Here is a 27,722-nt window from a genome sequence, read left to right on the forward strand (position 1 = left end):
GTGAGTCAAAGGACATTATCAACAGAGTGAAAAAGCAATCTATAAAAAGGGAAAAGGTATTTTTGTGAATGATATATGACAAGGGATTAATATCCAGGTTATTTTAAAAACCCTTACAACTCAACAAAAAAGAACATCTTTTTTGATTCAACAGACATTATCAACAAGGTAAAAAGACAACCCATAAAATGAGAGAAAGTATTTGCAAATTATATATCTAGTAAGGTACAGGTGGCAAACACAAGGCCCACAGGCTGAATCCGGCCCTGACCAGCACCTTGTTTCTACCCGGCAGCTGCGCTGAGCTCTCGCTTAACTGTTAAGGAGTAGTTGTATTTATATAGTCCCAAAATTTCATTTGGCCCTTTGAAAGCAACAGTGAGGCTGATGAGGAGCCCTGGTGAAAATAAATTTGACACCCCTGTAATGAGGGATTAATATCCAGACTATTTAACAACTCAACAACGACCAAAAAAAAAAAAAACCTGATTACAATAAGCAAAGGACTTGAGCAGAGATTTCTTCAAAGAAAATACACAAATGGCCAAAAATCAAATTAAAAGATGCTCAACATCACTTAATCATTAAGGAAGGGCAAATCAAAACCACAGTGAACTATTACCTCAGATCCATCAGGATGGTTATTATTATAAATAAAAATAAAAAATAAGTGTTGGTGAGCATATGGAGAAATTAGAAATTAGAATCCTTATGTATTGCTGATAAAAACGTCAAGTGGCACAGCTATTATGGAAAACAGTATGGCAGTTCCTCAGAAACATAAGCATAAAATTATGATATAACCCAGAAATTCCACTTCTGGGACTCTACCGAAAAGAATTAAAAGCAGGAATGCAAATACACATTTGATCAACCATGTTCATAGCAACATTCACAATTGCCAAAAAGGGAAAGCAACCCAAGTGTCCATCAACAGGTAAATAGATAATGGAATGCTATTCAGCCTTAAAAAGAAATTGACACATGCTACAACATGAGAACCTTAAAGAAATTATGCTAAGTAAAACAAGCCAGTCATAAAAGAACAAATTAGCAATAGCAGAAGACACTCTACCACATAATTCTTGTTTATTACACTTACTACTACCTAGAGTAGTCAAATTGTTTACTATTTATTCCATTTATATAAGGTACCTACAGCAGTCAAATTCAAAGAGGGAAAAGTACAATTGTGGTTGCCAGGGGGCTAGAGGAAAAGAAGTGGAAGTTATTGTGTAATGAATATGGAGTTTCAGGCTAGGAAAATGAAAAAAGTCCTAGATATGAATAATGGTGACGGCTGTACAATGTGAATGCACTTAATGGTACTTAAGTATATACGTAGTTAAAATGGGAAATTTTATGTATATTTTGGCACCAAAAAACCCCAAGATATGTGCCCTGGATGATGTGACTCAGTGGACTGAATGGTGGCCTGCAAACCGAAAGGTGGCTGGTTCCATTCCCAGTCAGGGCACATGCCTGGGTTGCAGTCCAGGTTCCCAGTAGTGGGGGCCTGCGAGAAGCAACTGATAGATGTGTCTCTCACACACCAGTGTTTCTCTCCCTCTCTTTCTCTCTCCCTTCACCTCTCTCTGAAGATAAAAAAAATCTTTTGTTGATGTTTAAAAAAAACAGGATATGTGAATGAGAATGTCATAATCAGGCACAAATTTTAGAATTTCTGATAAATTAAACACTTTCAGCAATGATGACCAATACCTCAATGGAAAAAAAATGTTAATCATCCTTCAGAGATGGATAGCATTTGTGTCAAATGATGGGGCATCCCAGTACAAATGCTTGGCAAATGCAAAAGACATGCAGCAACAATTTACAGTAGGAAATAGGCTAAAAAGTAATTTTTTACTTTTTGAAGGGCCAGAATTTAGAAGACTTTAAATTCCAATGCCAATCTAAGAGTCTAATGGGTGCAGCAACAAGATAGCAGTAAGTTTCGCAAATGAGAGTTCTACTTACATGTAAAAGACTGAAAGATGAAGGGGAAGACAGGAAGAAATTCAACTAACTTTGGTGAACACTTATTGAACAACCTTAACGTCTCAGATTTTAAACTGAAGGGAAGGAAGGGGTTGGTAGTAACTGCAAAAAAACAAAATGGGATTCCTCGAGTACAAGTGATTTTCTATTTCTTGATATGGATGGTGGATATGAGCGATATTCAGACAAACAATTTATTAAGCAGATACTCATGATTTGAGTACCTTTCTACATGTATGTTATACGTTTATGTGTTTTGCTTTAATGTTTAAAATTTTATCAAGAACAAAGTCTTAGATCCCACTTCTAAGAAACCTCCAGGTGTGAGGATGTCATACCTTAAAAATATTTATCAAAAATATATATATTTATCAAACTGTATAAAAGATGGAACCACAGAATTTGCACAAGATACCCAAGAAGCCCTGAGAGCCAAGAGAAAATCCAGAATCAGTGACATCTAAAGTGGGTTTTAAAAAATACATGAGTTTGTCAGATGGATGAGGGAGAGAAAAGGGTGCTCCAGACAATGAAAAGGGGGAAAAAAAATGGAACAATTTATCCAGAGAACAAGTAGTTTCATAGTTCAACAATAAGATGATAATCTAAACTAGAGTAAAAGCACAGAGAATGGAGAAAAGGAATTTATGTAAAATGAAGACTGGATGGAAGGGATTTCATCTCTGATTAGATCTGGGTTTAAAAAGGAAGAAGAATGAAATGGAGATAGTTCTCAATCTGACCAAAACAGCAATTTGGTATTCAAGATCCTCCATAATCTGTATCCTCATCTGCCACAGTTCCACCCAAAGGTCAGACTCCAGACAGAAAAGACTCTTTCCTCCTCCACTCAACAAAGCACCTGATTTGCCCTCCATACAGGGTACAGTGCCAAAGACTAAGGCTATCCATCCCTGTCTTCACGAAGCTGGCAAGCTCACTTTGTAGCACGAAAAGCAAACAGGACATCAATAATAGTACAGTATAATGGAGTACCCCATCTGGTGAGAAGAGGTTTGCTATCAAAAAGTAAAGTGCTAATCTGAGTCCCAAGATAAGAGCGTGAAGTGAAAGAGATGGTATATGAATGGGGCAGGGGCTGTATGCCTGCTGGGTGCATCACTGAGGAATCAAGTTACAGATAAACCTAGGCTACATCCAATCCACATTTAAGCCCTGTCTCATTTCTCCAAATCCAGCTCCTTCAACCCCAACACATTCACTCCATCTTCATAGCTCAACTGCAGACTTCCACTTGTACACAAATACAAGCCCTACAAGCACTAGCAAAGTGATCTCCTTAAAAAGGAAATTAGATCATGAAACTCCCTACAATGGTCTCTTAGAGATCTTAGAATAAAATCCAAACATGTGACCTGGCATTTCCTGACAAACTCATGTGAAGTCTCGCCCACCCAAAAAGTGTTCAAGCTACACAGGACTTCTCTTAGGCCTCTAAACACATGGAGTTCTTTCCTGTCTCGGGACTTTTACAGAGCAGAGGCCCCTGTTCTCTCTATCCAAATCTTCAGTAGCCCAAATACCACCACCCCAACAACCAGATCTGTCTGTCAGGTCTCACACTATTGTTATTTTCTCAAAGAAATTCCAGGGCCTGCCAGTTATTGCTGATCACCACCTCTTGTTTAGGTCTCCAAAAGAAAGAGTTGTCTCATTATGGGCACGTTGAGTTTGAGAAGCACCTGGAACACCCAATAGCTCTCTGGTGTACAGACGACCAAGATCTGCACTCAAAACAGAAGCTTGGACTTTAGCACACAAGTTTGGTGACAGGAAGACAGCTCTGAGAAGTAATCCTCAACTTGGATGAAGAAAGCACCCCTGATCTCTAAGTCGCTGTATGGAATGAGATGTTACTGATAGGAGTGAGGGTAATACCAGATCAATGGTGTGAAGGACTGAGATATATTGAATAGAATTTTGGCTATGCGCAGACTGGGGGAACGGGGTGGGAAGAGAATGAAGGCCAAAGCCAAAAGAATAAAGAAAACTAGGAGAAAACCAAGAGGGAGTTATATCACAATTCCACAAATTCCCATGCAGTTCTATGCTTCCTCCTTTGACAAAACCCTACTCTACTCATTTTCACCCACCCCTCCCCCAAGCCTTTCTGGCCATATCCAAACAAAAGAAGCCCCCTCTCCAAGCTTCTATAAGTTCTTCTTATCATTAGTATTGGGTCGGCCAAAGAGTCCATTCGGCTTTTTCTGTAAAAGACCCATTTTCATTTTCACCAATTACTTTACTGATCTGGATATTTTGAGTATGTTGGCTACCTCCTGCTATTGGCTTCTAGTGGGTGGAGGCCAGAGGTGCTGCTCTACGTCTTCCAATGCATAAGACAGCCCCACAGCAAAAAATTATTTGGGCAAAATGCCAATAGTACAAGAAACTTTGCAAACCACTTTTGACACATTCAGTCAGTCAGTCATAGCACCTCCATATACTGTACAAATCGGTTGTTTTGCATTTCAGTTGCATTTTTACCTTACTTGAAATAATAAAGCATAATATGCCAAAAATGTTACATATTTTATTCCATCTTCAATATTAAAATGGCTACACAAAAATTCACCAAATTTTTTATTGCACACCGATATAACAGCTGTCACATACAATCTAACAAAACTGTTTCAAATGAAGTTAAAGACAGCTAAGTAATACTGGAGCCATTCTACAAAAAAAAAAACTAAATGAACTTTTTGGCCAACCCAATGTTATATAAGATTAGACCCACACACAAGTAACTCATCAGTACTGTTTATGGCACTTAAAACAATCTGCCTCCCTCGTACTACACACACCTGGGTGTGTGCCTTCCCTATTACACAGTGAGCTCCAGGGGTAGAGGCCTTATCTTAGTCACCTGTGGATCCTTAAGAACATGGGCAAAGAAATTATTTTTTTTCTTTTTAAGATTTTATTCATTTATTTTTTAGAGAGAGGGGAAGGGAGGGAGAAAGAGAGGGAGAGAAACATCAATGTGTGGTTGCCTTTCAAGTGCCCTCCACTGGGGACCTGGCCCACAACCCAGGCATGTGCCCTGACTGGGAATCGAACCAACGACCCTCTGGTTTGCAGGCCAGGACTCAATCCACCGAACCACACCAGCCAAAAAGAAATTATTTTTTAACTTAATAAAAGTCAAGATGAATAAATAAGTGGGCAGAGATCATGGATAATTTCTCTGCTCCTTCCTCTTATAAAACAAATAACACATCCTAATTAACTTGATTTACAAATTTGTTTCTTAAAGTAACACACACCTGTACAGTTTTTTAAAAACCACTGCTAAAATACCCGAAATTCGTATCCTGTTGCAACAAGGTGTAATCACTTCCTTCAACATAAATATGAAATACCCTTAATTTAGTTGGAGACTTCATGTATTCTTTTCTAATTTGTGAATTCTGTACAAAACAAACACAAAAATGTTACAAAGACGCAGGAGGACAACAGGGGGTGTCAATCCTGGAGTTGAGCCAATTGCCGCCTGCATTATAGGGAAGCCATTCCTGCCAGGCCAAGGTTAGGCATTCAGTCAACATTTTTTTCCAACAAGTGCTTCACTACACACACACTCCTTTAAAAGTCAACAAAAAAAGACACTAACGCCACTCAGAACTAGGGCGGATCCGAGTTAAGAGCTTCCAGTTAACCAGCACCAGAAGCCTGAGTAACAGCGCAACAAAGGTTAACTTGATACACGCCAAAAGTCCACTCGGGTGTGGCGCACCTTCCCAAGCAGACAGTGTCAGAAAGCGAGCTCACAAACTTTCGCATTCGTTCGCGCCCGGGAATGCGGGTGTGCGGGCCAGCAGACTTTCTGGCCAGCAGACCGGGAAGTTTCGGTGACGGGGGCGGGGGAGTGCGACCACGGAAACCACAAACCACAATCACTTCCCCGGGAAACTCAGTTCCCGAACGTCTCCGCACCGGGAACAACGCGCAGACTCCTCAGCACCCGGCAGCCGAGGGGTCCCAGCCGGGGCCTGGCGCGCGCACCGAGTCCACTCGAACAAAGTTTAGAAACCGAGAGAAACTTTCCAGAGAGGGAGAGCGGCGGTCGCGTGGGGCCCGAGGCTCGCTGGGCTCCAGCCGCCGGGGCCCCTCAACTTCTCCAGTGCCAGAAAAGGACGGCCCCGCCCGGCGGGCCACAGCCCAGGCCCAGGGTCCCGCGGGGCGAGCCGGCCGAACGCCGCAAGGGCACCCGTCCGGAGCCCGATTCCCGGCGGGGTCACGGAGCAGATGGAGCCCCTCCCGACCCCCTGAAGAGCCCTTCAGCCCGGTTAGGGAGTCCACGCCCGCGCGAAGAGAGTTACCTGCAGCGAACCCGGCGAGGGCAGGAAAATTCCCGAAGCCCGATGCCGACGGAGGCCGCTTTGTCTTCCTCCCGTCCGGCTCCGAGGAGGAAATGGGCTGCCGGACGCCCCCGCCCCCGGCCCGCCCCCCGCCCGCGGCCCCCGCCCCGCGGCCCGGGCACCGCCCGCCCTTCCCAGCACCTCCCTCCGACGCGCTCTTCTGGCGCCTCCCGCCGCTGCCCTGCTTTCCCGGCCTTCGCGTTGGGAGAGAGCACCCGACCAAGAGAGTTTGGCGACGCCGGGCTGAAACCCCCAAAAGGACCTCGTGTACCCCACCCTTCCCCCGCAGTTAACGCCTCCCAGGCTCCTAGTGGGCTCTCAAGCAGGGAATGCCCTCCCACCCTACCCCGGGTCCCGAGAAGAAGGAGGAGCGGTGATTCCCGGAACAGCCGGAGTGGGAGGGAAGGCAGGTGAGTCACCGCTCAGCGCACAGGTGAGTCTCCGGGCGCGGTCCTTGTAGGCCCCATTTGTGACTGGTGCCCCAAGGACCTGGGCATACTCCTCTAAGAAGTGCCACAGGTGTTCCCCAGTCACAGCCTTCCAGAAAAGTGTCGTAGGCCCGCCCCCTGCTTTACAAGAGAAACTGAGGCCTCAAGGCTTGTGGCAGAGTGGCACTAGAACCCTTCTACTCCAGGGACCTCATAATGTGAGATGGAAGCCCTACTAGAAATCATCCCCTCACTTAACAAGGAACCCAAAAGGACCTGGCTTCTCTCCCTATCCCTTGGGCCTCGAGGGAAATTTTATTCCCACACATTCTTCCTTACCTTCCTGGTGAATGCTCAAAAAAAAAAAAAAAAACGTAAAACAAACCAAAAAAAATACATATTCATTATCAGCCCCAATGATGTTTTTCCTGATTTAGTGCTGAGCAGGGTGCTAGGGATATCTGCCCTCCACATGTTCACCCTTTACTGCTCACACCTCCCTCTCCCCCAGAAAAGCAAGTGCCTGGAAGACAGGAGCTGTATCCCCTGGCACTCAGCACACTGTTCATCTTCTTGGCAGTGCCAGTTAACATCCGTGGGGGGATGTGCCCAAAACCTTAATCAGGCCATTCTTATCCAACTATACCCCATTCTGCTTCTGGCTTCAGAATCTTTGCTCCTTTGGTCTCCCCTGCCTGGAGTGGTTGTGGCTTCCCCCCACTATACTTGGCTACCTGAAAATATTGTAGTCAATCAATAAATATGTGTTTGAACTAACAAAAGATAGAGTTAAGGGATTATGCTTCATATCTTTGTATATCTGTCACTTTACTCAGAACCAGCCACTTAATTTGTGAGACTCCTTGTTCAAAAATTGTTAACAATTTCAAGACACCAGCAGCGGAGCATTAAACTAAGCATGGGGCCTTTCTAAGCATGGGGCCCTGCTATGTAGATTGAATGTCTGTATCCCCCAAAATGCATATGTTGAAAACCTATTGCCCAAGGTGATAGTCTTAGGAAATAGGGCCTTTCTTTGGAGGGTGACTAGGTCATGAGGGTTTGGTGCCCTAATATTTTTAAAAGTTCCCAGAAAAATGCCCTGCCCCTTTTGCCAAGTGAGAACACAGCAAGAAGGTTCTGACCATAAACCTTCTTGGTTCATGGTCACCAAAGAAAGCTGTCACCAAAACATGACCACGCTGGACTCTCCAGAACTTTTAAAAATAATTTTTGCCCTGGCTGGTGTGGCTGAGTGGATTGGGTGCCAGCCTGTGAACTGAAAGGTCTCTGGTTCCACTCCCAGTCAGGGCACATGCCTGGGTTGCGGGCCAGGTCCCCAGTTGGAGTGCGAGAGGCAACCCATCGATGTATCCTCACACACACTGGTGTTTCTCTTCCTCTCGTTCTCCCTCCCTTCCCCTCTCTCTACAAGTAAATAAGTAAAATCTTTTAAAAAAAAATAAAGAAGTTTCTGTTTATAAACTACCTAGCCTGTGGTATATTTGTTATAGCAGCCCAAACAGACTAAGACCCTAAAAATGAAAGTGCAAGGTTTATTTTGGGAAACAAAAGGTCAGGTGACAGAAAGAATATGATGAGAGACTTGCAGTATACCCCATCAGCCAGAGGGAGTCAGTTCCCCACCTCTGAGAAAACTTGAAAAGTGAACTAGGGAAGACTTGAGTATTCATATGTCCCAGGCACTTGCTATGTGCTGGGGAAGTAGCAGTGAATAAAACTGACTTGATCCCTATTCTCACACAACTTAAAATGTAATGGAAGAGACAGGTACTAAAATAGATGAACTATTTTTTTAAAAAAAAGGTCAAGGTGAAGATAGGGGAGAGATACAAGTAGATCTGGAGGGAAACTTGCCTAGTCTGGGGTTCAATGACCTTTACACTCGGACCCACTCCGGTCAGAAGTTAGCTCTCATCTCTCCACCAAAACTGCTTTTATAAAGGTCCCTGATGACCTCCATAATGCCGGTTGTAGTGGTCAGTCTCTGTACACCATTGACTTCATTTGATCACTTCTACTTAAAACACTGTCTTCTCTGGGCCTCCAGGATACAAGGCTCTTCTGATTTTCCTCCAACCTCCCCGACTGTAACTTCTTAGTCTCCTTTGATGATTCCTTCCTAATCCTCCCTCTAAAATGTTAGAGCAGTGTTCTCAAAGTGCAGTCTGAAGATTCCTGAGACCTTTGCAGGGGGTAGTCAGTAAAAACTATTTTCATAATAATCCTAAAATATTAGTTGCCTTTTCCACTCCCAGTCTCTCATGGTAGACAGTAGTGTTCCACAGGCGTCCCCTGGAATGCAGAAGCAAATCTGAGAATCCAGCTACCTTTTGTTGAGTAAGACATTAAAGAGACTTGCAAAAATGCAAAATATTACCCCTGAATTTTCTTTTATTTTAGAAAACATTGTTATTTTTCTTTTTAAACTGTTATTTATGATAACATATAATAATACAGTAAACATTGATAAACTCATAAACGAAAGCTCTTTAGATCCTCCAAAATTTTTAAGAATATAAACGGATCTTGAGATCAAAAAGTTTAAAAACTACTGTTAGAGTGTCTGTCCCGAGCTCCATCCTTGGACCTCTTTTTCTGTCTGCCATCAACCCACGGATGATCTCATCCAATCTTTTGGTTTTAAATATGCTGACAACTCCAGGTTTATGTGTCAACCTGAACCTTTGCGCTGAATTCTGAACTCCCATATCCAGCTCCTGACTTGATGCTTCCATTTGGATATGCAGTACACATCTAGGCATCTCACACTTTATATGTCTATATGTCCAAAACTGATTTCCTGATCTCTATTTAAAACCTGCTAACCCCACAGGTTCCTTCATTTTGTTAAATGACAACTGCATTTTACTTGTTTTGGAGTCATCCTCAACTATTTCCTTTCTTTCACACATTTCATGTCTAATTCCTCAGGACATCCTGTGCCTCTACCTTCAGAATATATTCAGAATCCACCAACTTTTTACCATCTTTGCTGTTACCATCCTGAGTGAAGTCATCATTGGTCATTTAGCTTGAATTTTACAGGAACACTCAGTCTAATCTCAATTCAGTGGCTGAAGTGATCCTATTAAAATGTAAATCAGAACATGTCGTTCCTGCTCTGCCCAAAACCTTCCAATGGCTCCTGTCTCACTTGGTAAAAGGCAAGGTCCTCATGAGAGCCTCTAGAGCTCACCTGCCCCCAGCACACTTCTCTGACACACTGGCCTCTTTACTATTCTGGGAACCCATCAGGCAAGCTCTTACCTTAAGGCCTTTGTTTTCTGCCTGGAATGCTCTCCTCCGAATAGCTGCCTGACTCACTCTCCCACCTCCCCCAGGTCTTTGCTCAGCTGTCACTTTCTCAGTGAGGCTTCCTCTTGGTCACCCTATCTAAAATTGTAACCCATTCCCCCGCATCCCATCCCTCCTTACTTGCTTTATTCTTCTCCTTAGGGTGTATCACCATCTGACATATACAGTCATATATATATTTATAGTCACAGATTATAAATATGTATATATTCATATTTTTAACTTATTGTTTTCTCCTGTCTTCCTCCCCACTACAATTTAAGCCCCACAAGAGCTAGAGTTTTTGTCTCTTTTGTTCAGTGCTATGTCCCTGGTGCCTAGAATAGTGCCTGGCATATAGCAGATCTCTCAATAAAAGTCAAATGAATGAAAGAATGAGTAAGTGGTATCTAGAAAAGACATTGACAAGGTGGATAGAGAGGGAAGGGAAGCGTTCAATTCTAGACAAGCACATTTGAAGGCCCTGAGTTTCACTGTAGGAAAAGAAGCTCTGTGATTTGGGAGCTGGCAAGGTAGGCAGAGGCCAGACCAAACAGGGCTTTGTACAGCATTAGACTTTAATGTGAGGGAATGAGGAACCATGAAGAATTTTAAACAAAGAGATAACATGACCATATTTTGTTTTTTAAAAATTCACTTTGAAAAAAAAAAACAGATTGTAAAGCAATACACATAATATCCCTTTTATGATTAAACAATGAATACATATTTGTTTTAATGTTTTTTTCTCATAGCAGCTGAGCCATTTAAAACATATCATCTGTTCAAAACACTCCAGTTCTTCCCATCTCACTTGGAGTAACACTTACATAATCTTTCCCAGCAGCCTCAGACCCATCTTTGGCTCTTCCCCTTCCATCTTTCCACTCCAGCCTGCACTAGGGTCCTAGACATTCCCCCGGACACATCAAGCACTTTCCTGCCTCAGGGCCTTTACATTTCCAGTTCCCTCTGCCTGGAATGGTCTTCCCCCAGATCGCCCCTTAGCTCACTCCACAGCTTCTTTCAGATCTCTGCTCAAATGCCACCGTGTCATACAGGCTTTCCCTAACCACCCCTGATAAAATAATGCTAGCACCCACTTCCTTTCCCTCCCTTTTCCATTTTGTTTCTTTATCCTACTGTTCTTCATAGCACTTGTCACCACCTAACACATTATATGCTTATTTATTTACTTATTGCCTGTTTTCCCCAATGAAATGTAGTATCATTAAAAGAAATCTTTCTCTTTCTGTTCACTGTTGTGGCTCCAGCACCTAGAACTGTGCCTGGCAGGAAACAGGTACTCAGTTGAATGAATAAATAGTTACAAGTCTATAAGGATACCCAGCAAAGTGTTGCAGTGGTTAAATGCAGGGAGAGAGATGGAAGAACTTTTAGATTTAGTAAATATATAGGTTAGTATATAGTATATGCTAAGTGTAGTGGGATGCAAAGAAGTGGGGAGATTTGGGAGCTATGCAAGAAGACAGAGAATCCTCAGTCTTGCCAGTAGATTGGATATAAAGGTTTCAGACTTGATCAGCTGAAGATATAGTGGTGCCATTTACCCAGATGGAGAGCCCTGGAGGTAAAGTATGCGGGGGTGGCGGGTGGAAAACAATGCAGACAAAGGGCTATTTTTGATCATGCTTAGTTTTAATGCCTACCAAACACCTAAGAGGAGATATCCTGTAGGCAGGAGTATATCCAAATCTGAACTCAGAAAAGGCCCCAAGTGGAGCTAAAATTGCGGAAGTCACCTGCACCTGCAGAATATATGGCAAAAAGAGGTGGAAGCCCAGGACCAACATCCAGGGGAAGAGGAGCCAGAATAGGAGACTGAGTTCCCCACCACAACCCAGAGACCTCTCTTTTTTTTCTAAAATGTACCAATTCCTTTCTGACACCAGGGTCTTGGCATTTACTGCACTCACTTCTTGGGAGTCTCTTTGCCCTAACTCTTCAGCTTGGCTCCTTCTTAGTCTCTATGTTATTTAGTGTCATATATATTGGATATTTGAGATCACTTACATTGTTTTTTTCTAATCAATACGCCATTTTTAAAGATTTGTTTTTAGAGCAGTTGTAGATTCACAACAAAACTAAGAGAAAGATACAGAGATTTCCCATGTACCCCTTGTCCCTACACAAGCATGCCTCCCCCTTTATCAATATCCCCCACCAGAGTGGTACATTTGTTAAAACTGATGGACCTACATTGACACATCATAATTGCTCAAAGTCCATAGTTTATTTTCATTTTTTAGATTTTATTTATTTTTAAAGAAAGAGGAAGAGAGGGAGAAAAACATTGATGCATGAGAGAAACATGGATCAGATGCCTCTCATGTGCCCCCAAGCAGGGACCTGGCCCACAACCCAGGCTTCTGCTATGACCAGGAATCGAACCAGCAACCTTTCAGTTCACAGGCCAACACTCAGTCTACTGAGCCACACCAGCCAGGGCAATAGTTTACTTTCATTCTTGTACTTTCTGCAGGTTAGGACAAATGTGTAATAACATGTATCTATCATTATAGCATCATACAAAATATTTTCACTGCTCTGAAAATCCTCTGTTCTGCCTATTTATCCCTCCCCACCCCTTCTCATTCTTGAAGGCCAATTTTGACATCACTGGCTCAGAGAGGCCCTTCCTGACCACACTCCCCACACCCTAGTCACTCTTCACCACATCACTACATCTATCGTATTCATTCCTTTCTAAAATTGTCTTGTTTGTCTACTGGTTTATTTTCAGTCTCTTACATTAGACTATAAACTCCATGAGGACAGGAATCCTGACTTTTTCACTTCTCTGCTCCTATAATTTAGTACAGTGCCTAGAACATAAAATGTACTTTAAAAATGTTTGCAGAAAGAGAATGGCCATAGATATAGGAAGAAAATCAAGTGTCATTGAAACCAAGGACTTGGTCACTAGTATCAACTGATGACATTTGGGTTGAAACTGTAGGTTTCAACTTCCTTCAGGTTACTAACATAGTGCACGAGAGTTAAGCTGCACTGAGAATGTTAAGGGAAGAAAAAACACAATCAAAAAAGTCAATCAGCAAGACTTTATGGAGTATTTTAAAAAGTAATACAAAATGTCAATAAAGATGAACATTTTAGAACTTCTCTACATTATGAGGGTTTCATTATTATTTTTATACATTGTGCTGTTACATAGCTTTATGGTTTACAAAACAGTTTCCTGAATGTGACCTCATTGGAGACACTCCACATTCCTTCAGGAAGGTAGAACTAAAATGAGTGGAGATCCAAGAATGATGAAGATGAGAATTGACTTGGAAGCTTTGGAATAAAAGGTTGGAAAATCTTTACCTCTTCTTATAGCCATGAAATTATGAGCACTCCTTTCCCCATTAAGTTCCAAAGAAGAAATCGAAGAGACTCTTGGCTTAGCCTGGGGAAAGCCAATAAAGGAAGTCAGATTTGGACAGGAATTAAAAACTAAAGGTAGATCCAAAGTGTGGGACCGCATCACAGTCAAAGGCAGTCATATGGCCAGTGGCTCTGGTAGCCTTTCAGTTCCCTTGCAAATGGGTGGGGGGCCGGGGGAAGCAGTAAAGCCTTGTCCACCCTGACAGTTTTATTTATTAGATTAGCTTAGCTAACAGCAGGGTATTTCCCTCATTTCTGTGTGGCTCAGTAATGCACACCTCCAGCTGCATATTAGAATTAGAATCACCTTGAAAGCTTTTTTAAAAATATACCTAGAGCCCTGGCTGGTGTGGCTCAGTGGACTGAGCACTGGCCTGTGAACCAAAGGGTCATGGGTTCAATTCCCAGTCAGGGCACATGCCTGGGTTGCGGGCCAGGTTCCCAGTAGGGAGGCAACCATGCATTGATGTTTCTGTTCCTCTCTCCCTCTCATCCCCTCTGTCTAAAACAAAATAAATAAAATCTTTAAATACACACATACACACACACACACACGCCTAGAGACCACCCCCAGAGGTTCGTGTTCAGTTATTCTTAGGTGGGGACTAAACATTTTTAAAATCTCCCTTGATGATTCTAATGTGCAGGCAGATCTGGGAATCACTGATACTTAGTCTAAGCTTAAGCTGAAAACAAAGTATACTTAAAACTCATTCGTTAATTCGTTCGCTCAGACAGTAATAATTATTTTAACACTCAATGACTAAAAGTAGTAACAGCTCATACTTACTAAGTCTTTGGTACATGCCAGGCTCTGTGCTAAGAGCTGCACATTTTACCCAAGCCTCTTAACAATCCTAAGGCAGTTCCTATTGCATTCCTTATCCTATAAATGAGAACACAGACTTGGGTCACACTGGGAATGTGTGGCAGAGCTGAAACTTAGATCTGCCAGACCCAGAACCAGGCTCTTAACCACCCCCCACTTAGCCTCTGAAATGTCAGTGACACTTTTAAATCTTTGTTGAAAAGCCACATTCAAAATAGTTTCCATGTCAAGACTATACCATGACTGAGATAATTTAAATGTCTGGTTTGCCCTGGCTGGTGTGTGGCTCAGTGGATTGAGTGCTGGCCTGTGAACCAAAGGGTCACCGGTTCGATTTGCAGTCAGGGCAGATTCCTGGGTTGTGGGCCAAGTCCTCAGTTGGGGGTGTGTGAGAGGTAACCAACTGATGTTTCTCTCACACATTGATGTTTCTCTCCCTCTTTTTCTCCTTCCCTTCCCCTCTCTGTGAAAATAAATAAATAAAAGCTTTACAATAAATAAATACCTGGTTTATGCTGTATACATTTTGCCTTTTTGCACAGCTTTAAGCAGTTTGACAAGTGGGGCTGGTTGGGGTTTTTGGGGTGAGGGGAGTAAGAAGTGGAGGAGCCCCCTTATTTCCCTTCCAGGCCTCTTCTAATGGAGAGTGCTGTTGGCTCTAACCAGTAAGTTAAGCTTTAAATAAAAGAACCAAATTTAGGCCCTTGACACTTATGAAAAATGTGTAAGGTTCTCTTTATTCATGTTATTCTTTTTCCCTGCAGAAAATGAAATCAACATTTAGTTCTTAAAACCAAACAATAGTAAGTGTTCATCATTCTTTCCTCTCTGATATGGTCAAAGACATGTACACAAAGACAAACACTTCCCACCCCTTCATGCTCATATTTTTGTTGATAACAATGGAGAAAGACAACTGAAAGGAAAAAAGTTAGATCGTGACAACCAAACAAAGTTGTATCTAAAAAGAAATATTTTTAAAGGAGAGGGGGCTGGAAAAAGGGGATTGTGCTTTATTGTTCTCTTTAAAATATCAGTGGGCTTTATTGAGGAAACCTGATTCTTTGTATTCACCATTCTAAAAATCTATTTGTTGTCTAGCACTTTTAGATTTTTGTAGGAGTATGAAAAGTGCTATCACATAAGAATTGTTACATTGTAATATAAACTGAATTAAATTAATACCCTTTAGATCCCAAATGTATTGGTGAATGAGTCATTTATTCCATTGATTGCTTCTGTCATACAACAATTTTTCTAAATTCCAAGAAACTTTGAGAAAAAGAAAACCTGTTGGAACACAGCAGAGAGATATACCTGTCAGGAATCGTTACATACCCTGTACATCCCCATGTGGGCATTTGGAATACAGGAGAACTTAAAGTGGAAGCTGGGGCCCCTTTGTTTTTGGTTTATTCAGGGTGAATTTGATTCTGGGCTGACTGGAATCAGGGCTGAATAGGCCCTGGTATTCCAAGACTCCAAGAGCTCACAGTGGAATCCAGCACCCTCCATCAGTTCTTACCAGTCCAAATTCTTAATTTCTTTAATCATAATAAATCACTCTTCTGTCTGCCTGTGAATCTGGCAAGACCAGCCAGTCTGTCACAGAAGGCTATTATCAAATTCATTCATTCATTCATTCATCCATTTATTTGCTCAGTCAACAAATGTTTTGGAGCACCTACTACGTGATACTCATTGTATTAGACCCTGGAGATACAGTAGAGGGCAGCTGTCATGAAATTTACATACTATAGAGGCAGAAGATAGTAACAATCAAATGAACAATATGACTTCAGATAGGGGTAAGTGCTAAGAGTGATGGGGAAGAGGTGTGCTCATTTTGATAGAGGAGTAAAGAAAGGCCTCACCGAAAGGATAATGTTTGAGCTGAGACTTGAAAGACCAGAATGAGCCCCATGATGGGGCAGAATATCCCAGAGGAGGAAATAGCAAAAGCAAAGGGCCTAGGGTGGGAATGAGCCTAGTGTATTCAAAGAACACAAGAAAGGCCAGTGTGCTGAGGGGTAGTAAGTAAGGAAAACAGTAGTACTAGATGAAGTAAGAGAAGTACGTAGGTAGTATGAAGTTTGGGGTGTCCTTTAAGAGTACTGGGAAATCCCTAGGGGTTAAGAAGTGGTGTGAACATGATCTTATTTGCATTTTTAAAAGGTCACTTTGCTGTATTAAGAATGAAGTATAAGGGAACATGAGTGACTGTTATCATTCATTCATTTATTCATCTCATCTATTAAAAAATATTATTTGAGTGCCTAATTGCCAGGCAATGTGCCAAGCACTGGAAGTCATGATGAGCAAAACATCATTCCTTCCCTCAAGGAGCTTACAAGGCACCTGGAGAGAGAGAAGTACATAGGCTCTTATAATAAATGAGCTAAATGCTGTGCTGGAAGTAATTTCCATGTGTTGTGGGAGGAATTCATTCATGCATTCATTTAGTAAATATTTATGTGTCAAGCTCTTAGGATACAGTGGTGAGCTAAACAGACAGGGCATATACCCTATGGTGCTTACAGATGAGTGGAGGAGGCAGATATCAATTAAACACTCTCCCAGACCTATCATTACCCTTTGTGATATAAACTATGAATGGAAAATAATGTGAGAATATATAAGAGGGGAATGTGGTAGAGTCTGGGAGGACTCAGGAGGACCTGACAGGTGAGCTGCAGGTAACTAGTTAATTAAGTAGAAAAAAGATAGGAAAACTGTCAGTTATACCTCAATAAAGCTAGGAGAGAAAAAGGGAAAGAGTGCTTTGGGCCCACTGAGCTCTAGCCCCAGCTCTGTGGGTCAGGAAAGACTTTCTGACATCTAAGTCAAGGCCTGTAAGACAAGTAGGAGTTAGCCAGGTATAAGGGAGTTGGAGGGGAAGGGAAGACATTCCAGAGCAAGGGAACAGCCTGTGCAAAGGCATGGAGGCAGTAGAACATAGTGGATTCTGGGGGAAAGCAAGGTGTTCAGCATAGCTGAATATAGAGCAAAAAGGCACAACAAGGTCAAAGAGAATGGAGAAGTGACTAGGATTAGAGTCATGCCATGCTAATAAATTCTTTTGAACTTTATTCTGGGGAGAACAGGGAACTGCTAAAGAATTTCAAGCAGGAGAGCAGCCAGGCCAGATGGAATATTAGAAATGCCTCTGGACACAGAGGAGAGACTGGGCTGAGCCCCCACAACATGCCACCCTTTAGCAGAACAGATCCTATGGAAAGTGCGCTTTATGCCCTCAGTGAAATCCATTTTGGGTATTTTTCTGGGTTGAGCAACAGCCAGTTTAGTAAATGACATTGGCCACCCTTTTACTGCCTCCCCACTGCCCAGGACATCAGATGTCATGGATTCGGAAGACATCTGCCTGCTGTGCTGAGCAACGATCCATCAGTGCCTCCAGCGCTGGGCACTCCCGTTAACCCAGCCTCCTCAGCCTCGTGGGCCATAACGTGGTACACAGAGCAAGGTCCCCTTAGATCTCAATTGTTTATTCCTTTCATTAATTTGCTTTAAATAAAGCTGTGACTACTATCATTTGCTCTCAGCATTTTGCTCTCACCTTGAACTTTCAACCAAACATCTGGCTCGTGGGACCAAAGCCCTTTTTACATAGTGGTGGGCAATGTCTTCTGACTGCCCTGCCCTCCAAGGGGTCAGGTTTAGAGGGTGGGGAGAAGATGTCCTATGTCTCCATTGAATCTGAGACCCAGGAGACCAGGGCTTCAAATAGCTTCTCATTTACAGGATAAAATCTAAACCATTTAAACTGGCCTACAGGGCCCTTTGTGATCTGCTCCTTTCACCAGGTGTCCCCCTGCCAGGGAACAGGGGAAAGAATCTTGCTCCAGATTTCCCTGTGACAGTGCCTTTTTTAAAAAAAAAGAGATTTTATTGCCCTGGCTGGTGTAGCTCAGTGGATTAAGCGTGGGCCTGCAAACCAAAGGGTCGCTGGTTCGATTCCCAGTCAGGGCACACGTGTGGATTGTGGGCCAGGTCCCCAGTGAGGGGCATGCCAGAGACAACCACACATTGATATTTCTCTCCTTCTCCTTACCTTACCCTTGCTCTAGAAATAAATAATATCTTTTTTAAAAATTAAAAATAAAATAAAAATTTAAAAAAGATTTTATTTATTTTTAGAGAGAGGGGGAGGGAGGGAGAAAGGGAAGGAGAGAAACACTGACCAGTTGCTTCCCACATGCCCCCAACTGGGCACCTGGCCCACAACCCAGGCATGTACCCTGACTGGGAATCAAACCTGCAACCTTTTGGTTCACAAGCTGGTGCTCAGTCCACTGAGCCACACCAGCCAAGGCAATAATGCCTTCCTATCATTCAGGTCTCAATTTACATGTCACCTCCTGAATTTGGCCTTCCTAGCCATGCACTCTAAGGTAGCTTTATAGTCATTATCCCATCTCCCCAATGTATTTTATAGTGCATGTCACCATTCATGTCATACGTTAATAAGCAAGTACATGTCTACTTGCTTATTGTTGGTCTTCTCCCTCTAGGATGTGGCCTAACAGTTTGGATCTTGTCTGTCTTGTCTACTTGTTCCAGTACCTGGAACATCGTCTGACACATAGTAGGTACAGAAAGAATGAATGGTCCTGCCTTGCTAATTGAAGCCCCTAATGACTTCAGCCTGAAATGACTTTCCTTCTCTTCTAGACCCACTTCCCTGCTATATACTTATTCTCCCTTTTGTTCCATATTCTGAAATCCTCCCAGATATTCAAGCCTGAAATGCACCTCTGTCAAGGCTCATCTCACTGTACTGAAATGATACCTTTACCTGTTATCTACTCCACCTGCCCACATCTGTGAGCTCCTAAGGGAAGACATCATTCATCTCCTTATCCTTATTACATAACACAATCGCCAGCACACAGTAGGCATGTCACTAATGTTTGTTGATTGACTAGATAGAAAAATGTGGTTCAGAGAAACATGGACTAGGAAACTATGGTCATTTTTATGGCAGTGTTAGGAGGGGTTGTCATAAATCTAGACCTACAGCTGAGAGGCAGCCCCCTTCCTACAGGCCAAACCAGAAAAATAACACCCTGTTAAATTCTGATAATTAAGAGCAAAGGTGGGTGAGTATAGCCAAAAAGACCCTGTTCCTAACCATCCATGTACTCCCTATCAGGCAAGAGTTGTTAATTCATGGGTGAGAAGTACAGAAGTATTCTTACTATCACCTTAAGCAGGATCAATCAAGGAGGCCTGGGAGAAGTGCTAGCTAAAGTTTACACAGTGCTTCCCACTCCACCAGGCATGTCCTCAAACCTGATCTCACTAGGGTTTGGGGGGAAGGGAAGTAGGTTTCATCCAATCAGTGAGACTCAAAGAGGTCCAGCAGCCTGCCCAAGGAGACACCACCAGGCGTGAGTTGCTCTATAGCTTTGCCTTTATTCTGCTATTTGGGAGACCTTAACATGCTAACCCAAGCTTTAGTTGCTAAGCTCCTAGAAGTCTAATTATTATTGTCTAAAATACATAACAGCAGAATATGTAATTAGATGCTTTTAATAAAGTCCTTTTGGCTGAAGCTGTTGCTGATGGTGCTGATGTCAATTTTAACAATGATGATGATGAAGATGCTATCCTTGAAGACAAAGATCAGGAGGGAACCCTTATCTTAGAATGAAGCCAGAGTCAGCAGCACAGGCAGCAGGCTGGTTAGCATTGCCTAGCAGTCGAGTGGGAGGGACTCTTTGGCTAAGCTACCTGTGACTTGACTTCTTATTGACTGTGTTGTCTCACCAAGCTTCAGTTTCCCCAAGGGAGATTATTACCCAACTCTTAGAGTTGGTAGGAGGCTCTTTCAAAGTAGTCTCTTGTAAAGCAGTATCATGGTGCCTATATGACAGAAAATGCTCCATAATGATACTAGCAAATTCTTACTAACAGTATACTATATGACAGGCGATGTTCTAAGCACTTCACATATATTAGCTCTTTTGTGCAACACTCTGTAAGGTAGGTACCAACATCAACACCCCTGTTTTCTAGATATAGGAACTAAGGCACAGGTAAGTTGAATAATTTGTCCATAGTCTCAGAGTCAGAAAGCATCAGAGCTAGGTGCTGGAACACAGGAGGTCTGAGTCCAGGAGCATTGCACAGCTATGGTGGCTATGGAGATGCACTATTCAGGTTTCCCTTTGAGAGAACTGTTATAGCAAGCAGAGCTTGGAGTCTATAAACTGACTTAATTTATAAACACATTCATTCATCCATACTTTTAACATGTATCTATCAAACAGCTCCAAGCATCAGGCCCTGCTCTAGGCACAAGGGATACAAGACAGACATAGCTCTTGCCTGCAGAAAGCATGCAGTCTATTGGGACCATAGATACATGCCCAGGCAGTTACACTACACAGGGACCAAGAGCAGGGCCATCCAGCCCAGCCTGATTTCTTACAGAAAGTAGTGTCTAAGTCAAGGAGTTAACCAGGCAAAAGAGAGGAAATTTTAAAAGGCATTGTAAAGCTAGAACCTAGGCAAAGGAAGCTATATATAATAGGTTTGGTTATCTAAGGAGCACCTGACTCTCCCTGAGTGCCAGAAATGATTAATGACTGTGTGTGTGAACCACTCAGACTGAGCAAAGGATAAGACCTTAACCAGTCAAAGAAATTTGGGCACAGGCTCTCAACGGAGACAGTAGATGTCCAAGAACCCAGCAGAGGAGAAAAACTAACCTTAGATTAGAAATATTGGCTAAGCCTTAAGCTCTCTGAATCACAGATGGAGGCTTCTCCACCTCTGCGAAGTCCATAGGGCCAGGACAACACCAAGTACAAAAAAAAAAAAAACCCTCAACTGTAACTGCTGCCCATGGCATCATTGTTTCTCAACTCAAGGATGCCCTAGGCAACAAGAGGACACTCTGAACAATGCTGACATTATCCTAAGCCTCTTAGAAGTACATTTGGTTCAACATGAAGTATGGAGTCCAGGGTCATAGAAGTGATGCAGAAGAAATGAGAAAGCCCAGACTTTCCCTGAGGAGATCTGAATTATTTATCAAAAGCAGTAGCAGCACTGCCCATCACAGAATTTCAAGAGAGGTTGCAGATCAGCAGAAATTATGTATTGTTTCAAATTTTTAATGCTTTTTATTTCCAGGAAGAATGATCTTTTATTTAAAAGTATATTTATTTATTATTTTTAGAGAGAGAGGATGGGAAGGACAAAGAGAAAGAAAAACATCAATTGGTTGCCTCTCACATGCCCCCAACTGGGGACCTGGCCCACAACCCAGGCACGTGCCCTGATGGAGAATTGAACCAGTGACCTTTCGGTTTGCAGGCCAGCACTCAGTCCACCCAGCCACACCAGCCAGAGCTCAAATACTGTCTTTATATTAACGTTTTTATGATCAGCAGCAGTCGCCATCTATTTTCTGTATCCTATAATTCCTGTTGGCCAAGTCCTATATTGGCATATGGGTATAAATAACATTATTCAATGAGATAATATCAAAAGGGCTCAAAGTGTGCTGACAGGTACCACCATCTCATTAAATGTGAATATCTTTACAATGTAACTTGGGTTTAAAAAAGAAATAGTAGACAATCATGGTGTGGTATTTATAGGTATGTAGGTTAGGCAGATGCCCACACATGCTACCACGCCCCTCTGAATGGTAAAGACAGCTCCTCACTTTCCCCAGGCTGTGAGGGGATGCGCTGAGATGACCTGGCAGTGCGTCCTCAGTGTTCCTTTCCTTGAGAGTCAGAAAGCACCCCCCTACACACACACACCCTGCTACTCCCACTTCCAAATTCAATGCTTGGTGAAGCAGCTGTCAGCAGGTGGCCTAGGGACTCAAGGCCCATCTCTGTGGTCAATGAGACCTTGGCGCTGAAAGGGACAGAAAATGCCCAGTTTGGCAGCTGGAACCAGTAAGATAGGTAACCACAAAGACCAGTATTGGTCTGCATGTCCTGCCCATGGAAGAAATGTCACCCCTACCTCTCAGTAACAGGCCTGTGTGGGTGTTGTCACTGGGGGGTAAACTCCCACTGGTCTTCTCAGCCAATTTGACAGTCAGGGTAAAAATAACACTAGCCGCATCATTTTCCAAAATTAAGGGCAATGCTACAGCAAATGTATGCAGATGTATACAGACACAGATGGGAACAAGTGTATTTAATTGTAAATGAGTCAGAACAGAGCAAATGAGATTTCCCTTATATTTGGGTTCCAAAAATTACAGAGAAAATGTGCCTGAGGCAGAAACAAACCAAAAAGAAAAAAAATTAATCTCTCTTTCACACACACACACACACACACACACACACACACACACACTCATACAGAGGTAGGTTATTGAGGCAGGAGCCACATGAGAGAGAACCTTTGACATCTAGAAGGCTGGAGTGGCTTCAGTCTCTTCCCCTGGGTTATAAAAGTGCCCTGGTTCTCAGAGGCCCTAAAGTGACCCAAGTGCTAATGGGATGGACACAAACACAGACAGCAGGACTTGTGGTGCCTCAGCTTCATCTGGCTCATAGGTGCCACAGAAAGTGGGGACAGGAAGGGAGGGCTATAGTGAACTGTCTCCAAGGAGGGAGCCAAAGGCCAGCTTTTGTGACCTCAGAGAACCAAACTGAGGCAGAGAAGAAAAGAGGGAGGAAAAGTGTCTCTACCTAGCTCCCTGAGGCCAGAGAGAGAGAGAGGAATAATGACAGAATAATACTTCTTGTTTGGAAAGCACCATTTCTCCTCAATGGCTTTAAGGAACGCACCCAGTAGAGTGTTGGGCTCTTGGTAGAAGATCAGGAAGTACTAGAAGAAGGAAAGGAAAGAGAAAGTCTGAAGGAAGGAAAAATATGTCATTCTGCAAGTCCTTCCCATATCTATGGACTGAAGGAAGAACAGTGGAAGCAAAAAGGCAGATTGCCCAAGTAAAAGGGGCCTGCTTCCAAAGACACACATGTGGCCTCCCTCAAGGTTCAGGGGGGTGTGGGGTTTGTACAGGAGAGTATTGGCCAGGGGTCTACATGTTCTGCCAGGCTTCCTATGCCTGAAAGCTCATCCCTCCACAGGCAGCAATCTGGAATTTATACCTACCCCCCACCCAATCTGATCAATCGTAATTTCCCCCTCAGAAAACGGAGAAAATCGGTTTCACCACAGCAGGGGAGCTGTCCTGACACACAAGCAGAAAGTTTTGTGCATCATAGCTCAGCACCTTCTAGGCATCTAAGGAATGCCTGCAAATAGATGAATGTATGAATGAATACTTGCATGAATGCATGACCACAGCAAAGACTTTCCCCACCTAAATACTGTCTCATTCTGGTCTTTAGCTCTATACCTGTCCCTCCCCACACTTGTTTCCTCTGTGTACAGACGATATTCTGCCTCCCAACCTCAAGAAGCAGCAAATCTAGCCTTTTTCCTTGGGTCCAGCTCCCTTGGCAGGAGGATTCCAGGAAGGCATGAAGCACAAAGCCTCCTCTTGGGAAAAGGATGACGGAACTTTCACCTTAGGCACCCTGCATTCTTTGTTCATCACATCTGCAGTCCTTGCCTTATCTCCACAGAAAGTACAAAGGGGCTAGATTGGCCCAAACCCCACATTCACTCACTCCCCAGCCCACTCTCACCCCTGGGATGTCAGTCTTGAACAAAGCCCAGACTGCGTGCCTGGTGGTTTGCAGGGTCGGCTCCAGGGAGAAATCCTTGTGCTTTCAGTGCCACATACCCAGGAGAGCATATGCCTCAGTTCTGCAAGTCATCTGAGCCACCCATCCCAGCACCCAACCTGCTAGATGCAGTGGGTGCAAATGCAAAGAAGAAAATGAAGAAACTCCTGCACAGTGCAGCTGTGAGCAGCCCAGCATCAGCATTGCGGCTCCAGTCTGCCACATGCCAAGCCAGTAGAAGAGTTTACTTTAAATGCAGTCAAGGAGAATTGAAGAACCTACTACAAGTTGAGGCCTTCGTCTGCTTTTCACCGGCCTTATTTCAATACTGGCTTCCGAAAAAGTTCAGTGTCCAAGCCCTGCCCACTTTCTGCAACCTGCCTCCCCTCACCCTGCCTTCACTTCTGTGTCTGGTTCTGCATTACATGTTCTACTTTCTAGCCCCTCATCTCCCTTCCTCTTTTCTTCTTCTCCCTTCTTCCTCACCTGTTCTGTATGCTCAGCATTTTACTTTTCGTGTCTGATGCTCTTTCAGATACATCAGACATGAAAAGATGAACTCAAGGGCACATGTGACAGAGCAGGGACTGTGGCATATTCCAAACTAGGCAAGTTTTGAAAAGATGGGAAAACTCTGTTAACAGAATAACCACCAGAACTATACTATAAGAGGGAAAGCATCTTGTAATGCTTCACCCCAGTGCTGGGCATTGAAAAAGCAGCCTCTGTCTTTCATTTCCAACATGCAAGACCTAAACACTGACATCTAATGCTTGTTTTGTGAGGTGTCTTTCTTGGTTTTGGTTCCCCCAAAACAGACCCTAAAACAAGAGTTCAAGCTCAGATAGTTTGTTTGGGAAGTGATTCCAGAAAAAGCTGGTGAGGGAGGGAGAAAGTGAGACAAAGAGGGGAAGGAAGCCACTAAAGGGTGGGCTAGGCATTACTAGATGGACAACTGGAGCTCTGACCTTCTGGGAGCTCTGGAAGAGTAAGTAGCCTTACAATCAACACCCTTTAACCTGAGCCAGTTTGAGTGGGTTTCCATTCATTGACACTAAATAGCCCCTCACTAAGATATCACCCCCTTTCCCTCAACACTTCTAGTAGCTAGGCAATGTGGTGCAAAGTTCCCTTGCTCCCCCTTTCTCTTGTTCCTGTGACCTTAAAAGGTCCCTCTTCTCCACCTCAAAATGCCTAAATCTTTACCCATTCTTTTTTCCTTTGCTCTGGGCTTGGAACTTTTCTGCCATCTGAGCTTTTGTACACATGGACATAGACACACACACACACACACACACACACACACACACACAGATTCCTGTGAGACTGTTATCAGTTCTCCTCCTTGAATGATGATCAGGAGTTCAGAAGAGAGTGTTCCAGGCAGCTAAAGCAGCAAGAGCCCTCACATAAACTGGGTCTAAGAGTGTTCTGCCCAATGGCTTCTGATGACCCACGATAACAAGTCCACATTCCTGAGCCTGGGATTCAGATGTCTTTTCCTACATGTCACATAAATTAACAAACATTTATTGAGGGTTTTACTATATATGTACTAGGCATGGACCAGGCACCAGGAAGAGCAGTGAATAAGACAAACACAGTTACATAGTCCCCATCCTCACAGAGTTTACAGCACATTGGGGGTGAAGAAGAGAAGATAGAATACAGATCATAGGAAGGTTGCCCTTCTCTGACCCAAAAAGCTTTCAAGGGACCCAGAACCGCCTGCCCTCCTGATCTCTGTGCCCCACCCATCTGTATTTACACTCCAATAATGTGTTCTGGTATTCACATTTGGTGTAATTTCTTCCCATGCTATGCCAGAGTCAGTCTATATGGCCAGTAGACTATGGCATAAGTAATGGTATGTCACTTCTGATATTAGGTTATAAAAGACTTGCAGCTTCTGTCTTAGGCTCTCTCTCCCTCCCTCTCTCTCTCTCTCTCTCCACCCCCCCCTCATTATTTTCTCTGAGGTTTGGTTGCCATATCATAAGCATCTCTGTGGAGAAACTGAGACTTGCAGCAAATAGCCCCATCAGTAACTCATCGTAGAAGCAGATCCTGCAGCCTCAGTAAAGCCTTCAGATCACTGCATACCCAAGCGATGCCACCTCCTGAGAGACCCTGAGCCAGAATCCCCTTCCTAAGCTGCTCCCTGACTTCTGACCCCCAGAAACTATGTGAGACAATAAATGTTTATTTTCAGGCCAATATATTTGGGATAATTTGTCACACAGCAGCAGATAACTAATATACTGCCATTCACCTTATCACCTCCTTGATATCCTTTCTGCTTGTCTTATATGGTCCTCATTGTCCACCTGCTCACCAGTATCTCTTGGTGAGCCAACAGAAAGCATTACAATATGATTCCAAAGATGCTTCCAAAGCTTTAAAGTTGGCAAAAACCCTACACATTCTTCTTTCACTTATCAGTTTTTCCCTTAATTTATGTTCTCTTGCACAACTGAAGGAGAGAAAAGAAGCTCTAAGTTCCTGATTCATTACACTCAGTTCTTCCCCATGGCCTTGTGAGAGTGATTTGGTCTGAGAGAGAGCTCTCTCTGAGCCCCTTAGAGCTTTTACTGTCTCTGAAAAAAGGAGTGAGGTTGGACCTCATAAAGTAGGAGCTGAGTTTTAAATCTGGAATTTGCGTTCTCTGAGTGGGCTCCAAATCTGAAAGCTTTCTTACTCCCTTCTGATTCAGACTCTCTGCCTCATTGGACTGTTCTTTCCATCAGAGATATGCAAACACTTCCGTGGGTGGTTTCCTTGAAGGGCATGAAGGAAAAACACACTCAAATACAGAATTACCTTAAAGCTTTAAGTGCAAGGCTTGGATGTGCTTAGAACAGAATCATAGGGCTAATTTTCTCTATCAGTTTGGACTTGGTTTTCCCCTTTTTGCTTCAATTTTCTGTCCTGAGAAGTAACTCTGAAAATCCCCAAGGAACATTAAACCACCTTCCTGCCCCAGGTCACCACTCTAAGATTTGGCATTGAAAGACTATTTGTCCAAGCTTTGTGATAGTCCAGAGTGGGACATAAGACAGTTCTGTAAAGACAGAAGCAGTTTTAGTTATTTTGGCAACATTGGTTGTGCTTCTCTCCTTTGGACTGAGTGTGAATTATTCTGAAAGGCATAAAGGAGATAGGGGATACAAAATACTACTTATTGAGCCCCTACTATGCACAAGGTTGTTATTGCATTCCTCACAGGAACCATGTGAGGGGATGTTTGGTGGCAGTATTAGAACATGGCTTCAAGTTCTTTGATCTTCCTCTTACTGAGAGGTAGGGTCTATTTGATATCCTTTCTTTTTGAATCTGGGCAGGCTGGTGACTTCTTTGACTGTAGAGTATGGTGAAAATGATGTGTGTGACCCCAAAAGCCAGGTAATAAAAGGCCATGAGCTTCTGCCTTGTTGGCTAGGCCACTCACTCTTGGAACCTGGAGCCATCATGTAAGAAGTCCCAGACTCCAAAGGCTACCATGCTGTGAGGAGATCCAAGCCATGTGGAGATTCCATGTATAGATGCTCTGGTCCACAGTCCCAACCAAGAAAAGTTTCAGGTTATCCTGGCTGAAGCCCTAAACATCATGAAGAAGAAAAAAACCCATTGCCACTGTGCCTTATCCAAATTACTGACCCATAGA

At 43.2% G+C, this 27,722-nt stretch overlaps 1 protein-coding gene and 1 long non-coding RNA gene across 4 annotated transcripts in view; one reads left to right on the plus strand and one right to left on the minus strand.

The window, feature by feature from the left end:
* The window catches only part of CTNNA1 (catenin alpha 1), a 294,712-nt gene that overhangs the window by 167,375 nt on the left and 99,615 nt on the right, over positions 1-27,722 (minus strand). Inside the window, exon 1 of one of the 3 annotated variants that reach the window (XM_045819877.1) lies at positions 6,345-6,458. The exons of the other annotated variants lie outside the window; for them this stretch is intronic. The gene's annotated coding sequence lies outside the window, so the exon portion shown is untranslated. Of the gene's footprint in view, positions 1-6,344; positions 6,459-27,722 lie in introns of those variants that run through there. 3 annotated transcript variants of the gene reach the window in all.
* Positions 6,717-27,722, plus strand: part of LOC123806660 — a 42,484-nt gene continuing 21,478 nt past the window's right edge. Inside the window, exon 1 of the long non-coding RNA XR_006783521.1 lies at positions 6,717-6,816. This is a non-coding gene — a long non-coding RNA (uncharacterized LOC123806660). The remainder of the gene's footprint in view (positions 6,817-27,722) is intronic.

The sequence above is a fragment of the Phyllostomus hastatus genome, unplaced genomic scaffold (assembly GCF_019186645.2).
Source record: "Phyllostomus hastatus isolate PE091 unplaced genomic scaffold, TTU_PhHast_1.1 phas_contig_150, whole genome shotgun sequence".
NCBI lineage: Eukaryota > Metazoa > Chordata > Mammalia > Chiroptera > Phyllostomidae > Phyllostomus > Phyllostomus hastatus.